Here is a 6712-nt window from a genome sequence, read left to right on the forward strand (position 1 = left end):
AGCGCGAAGTTGTCTGAATAACTCAACAAATCTATGTTACGAAACTTTCTGAAATTTATGTTCAAAATTTTTAATTTATAACATCCTGTATCAACATTAAAATATATCACAAACGCATTTTCATTATTTTATATTATATGTATCTTTTATAATATTTTTATGATTCTTAATACCACAGACTTTATAGCTAATATTAGATAAGTAATAATAGATTTTAATATGAGGTTTTCTACAAAAAAATTCAAACTTTTTGGGATTCAATAGATACTGAGTGATCATAATAAGGTACGACCAAATATTATAAATATGTCTGCGAATGGGTATACCTAATTGTATTCAACACAATACAAAATTCCCGCATTATTTGCCGGAGATGATACCGTGCTGTAATTTATCTATCCCCGTAAATCTAACACTCCAATTCAATATACACACTACCTACACACTGTTATTTTCTACGGGCACGCTTAATGTTATTTTTCCATGTATTATCCCGGGATTCAAACCTAAGACCTAATGATATTTTCGTTATTACATACAATACATATAAGGCTAATGCGATATCATTATGTTTTGAATATTTGTATTGACTATTGATATACAATTTTAAGTTTACATTGGAACCCGCAACGCCCTAGGCAAGCGGGGTCTTCAAATAACGAGTCAACAATCGAAGAGATGACTATTTCTCCTGCGACTGGAACATACCATTATATCGTAAATAATAATCCAGTAGCGCTACAATTGATTTGAGCGGATTTGAGACATTCCAGTCGATTTTGAGACGAGCAAGCGCATATAGACAGAAGAACCGACCTCAAGGAGAGTCGAAAGCTGAGCCACCAACTAGGCCTACACTTTCTGGGGCTAGAACAAGTTTCATTGAAATTCACAAACCTTTGAAATAATTGTCAACTTTTATTGGCTATTTAAAATAGTATCAAACTATTATTTGAAAATGGTAGTAAACAGTTGTTTTTGTCAACTAGATGAAAGGCCAGGGGTAGGCGAAAAAGAGCCTCAATGAAATATATGAATATATGTTTAGACCCAATTGAACATTGCCTGAAAACATCTTTTTCTATATTGATGGCGTCATCCTAACTAAATAAATACCGTTATTTGAATATTTTTAAATGGCTTATTATTTAAAAATATTTTTAAGAGTGTGGAATTAAAGTGGTTTTATTATTATCATTACTTATAGAAGTGGTTACCTCTAACCAAAGGCTCTAACACTATTTGTATCCATTATATTATATATTTTATTAAATCATAATTATAGTGATATTTTCTAGCGAGAACTTTTATTCAACGATGGTGATTCCTCGCTCAACAAATAAGTATCGCAATACAGCGAAATGCTGCCAGCATTAAAGGTACACGGACCAAACTTTTTAAATTTATTTTAGTACTCTATTTATCCGTTTTTAATAATAATTATTACTATGTAGGTTGAAAATATTATTATTACATTTGTGGGTTATGAATTAAATAATAAAAATAAATATTCAAATTTCTAGTTCCCCATATCAATTCCGTAAATTCATACACCACGTACGTATCCCTATGAGACGAATAATAAGCACCGCGAAGATATTTACAGGGAAATAAAAATGTTTTTGACGCTATTTTTATTGTACTCCTTTGTGGTGTGAATATAAAGCCTCGAAGCCTACGTGTTTTCAGTATTTCTTTTCGCCAAATTGAAATTTTACGACGCGCCAAATGAAATGGGATTATTTGGTTTACCACTGTCATATTTAGAAACTGATTTGTATTATTCTCGAAAGGGTAAAATTATATATAATATTAATGTTTCCGGGGAAAAATGGATGGAGGAAGCAAAGAGAAGATCCAAATGGATAGTTCAGGAGGAGGCGTTTACCCAAAAGGGGCCATACTGCAGAACACGACGTAAAGGAAATATCAAAACCCATTTGATATGTTATTTTTAATAGTATGGATCAAATTTATATTCAAGTATGTTATTCATAAAATGGTAATTATAATATACCCTTGATGAATAGAAGTAGAAGTACAAATCAATAGAAGATGATCTGTCACACGTCCGTCGCGTCCAAGAATCTAAGTGAAAAAGAAATCAGGTTACGACTTACGTAGTCAGTACGCAGTATCCCGTCATCTCAAAATGACATCAGGCGATTCACTTCAATATCCTTTCCCATAAAAAATGACATCAAGTGACGTGGTCAGCACGCAAAACTCCACTAACACTACGTGAAGTGTTAATTGCCACTTTAATTAGAAATTCCAAATCTTTTCCAGGTTTTATCTATCAAGTATTCTTCTTCTTTGTAGTCATCATTACTAAAGGTCGTGCTTGTACGTAAAGCCCTAACCGATACGTCGACCTGCTAAGACTACTCTAACTTCCGCTTGTATCAGGGCATTAGGCACGTTGAGGCTTATAATCGGCTCAATTTAATCAGACCAAGGGGTAGGCGATCGACCTTGACTTGTACGTATGTAGTGTGGACTCAATTTTCTCAAGTTTATTGTGCGTAAAGTCCTGGCTAACTAAGTCAGCCTAGCTCGTTCCAGGAGTTCAGAAGTTTCCTGGTAACTTTGAAGGCTTCACAGAGAGACCCCCGCTTCTCCCAACCATAGCTAGTTTGTCGAAACTAAGTCCTCTCCCGTTTGTAAATGATAGTTGACTGTCTTGTGGTGATGTTTAGTTCGTTGAGAATGGTTCTTTTTGTATTCCATGGTATTCGCAACATTATCCTACTATTAAGGATAATATTCTATTTATTTATAATTGTTGCAATGAATTTTGGTTAAGCCACTCATAAGCACCTACTTCACGGGAAAAAAGGTACTGATCACCCACTACTGATGTTTGCGGTCACATTTGTTTTAAACTCATGATTAAAACCAATAATTTATTAATTATCATTAGTTCGATTTTTTTTATTAAAATGTTAAATACAAACAGACCACGAAATAATTTGCAATAACAAACTAAGCCCTGACGCTGGATTTGAATCATTAAGCAGAGCCATTAGCGAATTAATCGTAATCACTGAGGTAATTATAAATTCAAATAATAATATTTCACGCGCGCCATACCTCGCTTGAGTTACAATTTATGAAGTGATCAGCTGTGCTAGTGGCTCTCAACCTTTCACTGGCCCATATATTTTTTCATTTAAAATGTGAATATTATTTAAGCACCACTTTAATAAGCTAATTAAATAATAAAGCTAGTGTTACACTTGAGCAGAGTCTGTTAAGTCTCATTCCTAATGTCATGATTCCAACTCCAACTATGCACCAATGGACTTTTATGTCTATGTGCGTATTTATCGCTCGTAAATTAAGGAAAAACATCGCAAGGAACCCTTCCCTTTGATCCGAAAAACCGAAGGCGGTTGTCAGGCACAGAAAGCTGATCTTGCCTATTAGAAAACAAATGATCGCGAAACAGATACAGAATTTTGAGAATAAGGATTTTTATAGTGAAACTTGAGTATTGTAAAATAATTTTTCGATTTAATATAAAAACGCTGAAATTTTATAAATACCGTATACATCAGCGGGACATTAGTATAACATTTCTTTAGAAGTTACTTCATAAGAGCTTAAAACAGTCATATGCACTTTATGCTCCAGTATATATTGGGTAGGTACAGTAAAACTATGTATATAGTTACAGTCTACAGAATACCAAAAGTTGAGAAATGTGCCCTGCCATCTCAAATGCACTCAAAGAACGAAAATAGGCGTTCTCGGAGATTCCTTTTTTTCTTCTATTTACTATCTATAAATCCAATCTATAATTTTTTTTTTACATATTTCCATATCGTGTTAAAAAACTTAAACGAGAAATCAATGCATCTATGGATATACATTTAAGATAGCCTAGGACCAGCATGATGACCTCCAGTAAAACAGGAAACGTTTGGGAACTACTGTCCATCCGTAGCGGAAAGTTAAGGCCACATCTAACTCTAAAATATTGCTCTAATCTCCTCCCAATTAATACATCGAATCCTTGCATAATCAACTAAGGTTGTGATCGGTTTAAATATTTAATCTAATGATATATTCAAACTACCACCACTATGTAGAACCAGCTACTCACTGAAGTATATCAGAACCAATTCGACTTACCAATTCTTAAAAAGCCGGCAATGCACTCGCGAGCATTTTGTCATCACTTATCATCAGGTGAGCCTACTGCCCGTTTACCTTTATTTTATTATATATATTAAAAAATCTATTGAAATTTTAATTTTAATTGTAATAGCTCAAATAGTCCTATCTTGACAGTGCTTCACACTAACATAGAGAATGTCTACATTAGATAATATTGCAACGAAAAATCTATTGAAAAAAATCTTCTCATACAAATATTTTACGAGTTCTGATTGAATCAAACTTAGTAATACCGACAGTGAAAAGAACTATCTACATTTTAAATTTAAAGAATTTAGATTCAGAACAGGTAACCTTAAAGAGAGAGACAGATAAATGCGCTTACGAAAAGCTTAACCATCTCGCTAGCCATGAGATGTAGCATAGGTAGAAATATAGTTTCAAGTGCTATAGTCTTTGCATAGTCAAATGAAGTATGGAGTTCCCTTAGAAACACTTGATTAGCCTATCTTGCGTTGGCAAGTACACTACGCGGCACCCGTACCACGTTCAAATCAGCAGTTCATTAACCTTATCTAGCCTCACTACTATAAATTATTAAATTGTTTTTTATCAAATTGTTTTTTGTATTTCTATAACTCGATATTTCGTTTACTAAAGTGGCTGTGGATGGATTCAGTAATATCACTTCATAAAGATTAATTTATGGGACTTATATATTATTAAAGTATAACAAACAACTCATAGATATGTCTACTAACCACTTACCGAAGAAGTACGAAAATACAACGAAATTTGTAAGAATGGCACGCGAAAACTTTAGCCTGAAATTCGCAAGTACTGGTAGTAGGGTCTGCATTGTATCAGGATAACAAACACATCATACCATTTGCATTATAATCTCTGAACAAAGCGCCAAGATATTTGTACGAACAAATCGGAGATACAGTGCGCCAAAGGTGATTTGCATATATTACATGAATTTGAACTGTTACAGCAAAACAGTATATTGTCGAGATAGCGAAAAGCAAACAAATTCGGCATAAGTTTTTATTTCTATTTTTATCACTTTTGGGGTTATTTCTATTTTGGATTTTATGGTTTGAAAATCTGCTAGTCTTTATGTAGCAATACTTTAAATTGCCGTTGTAAAGAGAATACGGTAATTTGTTTTATGTTATTAACTCAACAATTATATTATAATAGTGTTAGTGTAGTTTTAATATATATTATCGGAAAGCAAGTATAAATAATATATTTTTTTAGAAAATACACTTCCTTGTTTATTTCATTATTAGCCGTTAAGCTATATTACTCGTATAAAGCAAAGGATTGTCACTTAAAAATTAGCGAAAGAAATAATTTAAAATGTTTTGTTTATATTTTCCTCCGCTGGTAAACACATAGTTCTTTAAAAAGGTGATTGTACAGTTTATTAAGAACAAACAGAAAATACTACTAGTACCACTTCAAGGGGGTACTATTTTCCTGCCAATGGACTATAGTAGAATAGTCAGAATCGTAAAACACGGACTTTAAAAGCAAAAGAGATATCCTAAAAAGGCTAATTATATAATTATTTGAATCAGAAAATGCACGTTACATTCAAGATAAAAACCATCTTGAGGTGGAAATCAAATCAATCGGTCCGAGAGGCAAACATTTTCTAATATTTTCTCGGAAAATATTCCGATAGAATCGTCCCGTCGCTTCCCAGATTATTTAAGTAGGACAGGAGTAGTTGAATTATTTGAACGCTCCACTTGAAATTTTTAAAGGAAAATAGAAATTTGATTTATGAATCTCTTTAGACTTGCCTATATTCCGTCAAAGGTCGGAATTGCTTTTCAATATTTCGTTTTTGCAACTGATTAGGTGTGGCTTTGTGCCTAGTTAAGTTTAGATGATTGGATAATACATACATATTTTGACCCTTGTCATGTTTGGGATTTAAATCCCTATAAAATATTTAAACTAATAATTTTAACAATATTAAAAATAAATATTTTAATATACAAAATTACACGACTCGGTTTATTTTTCACATATTAATACAAGAAATAATTATTACCTCAGTGTTACTAGCATTTAAAATCAGTATAAAAGCGTTGTACAAAAAACAACAAAATTCGTTGGCAAACTCTTATTTTCTTATAAATTCTATCGGCTTAACAATATTTCAAAAACGTTCAATTCATCTTTCATAAAAAATTCCAATCCTCACAATCTATATTCTTACACAGAATAATAAGGAGCACATGCGTTACATTATTCGCGGCTTATTTTATGTCATCGGCATTTATTATCTATCTATGGTATTGAAAATATGGCGCGTGGTTTGTTCACAGAAGCAAAACGCTTTATTTAAATATTATCTCTTCACTGTTGAAACACAACAATTTTACTTCGATTAATATATTATTCAAACATATTTATAATGTCAGTAATGACTAGTTTACAGTCATACTACTGACTATACATGTTAATTTATATATTTATATGAATGTTAATTTCTCCTACTATAAATTTTTTTTGCGTTAGGTCGATAGATTTACATATAGACAATTATAGACAATTCAAATTGTACAGA

Source organism: Pieris napi, chromosome 10 (genome assembly GCF_905475465.1).
Source record: "Pieris napi chromosome 10, ilPieNapi1.2, whole genome shotgun sequence".
Classification (NCBI taxonomy): Eukaryota; Metazoa; Arthropoda; class Insecta; order Lepidoptera; family Pieridae; genus Pieris; species Pieris napi.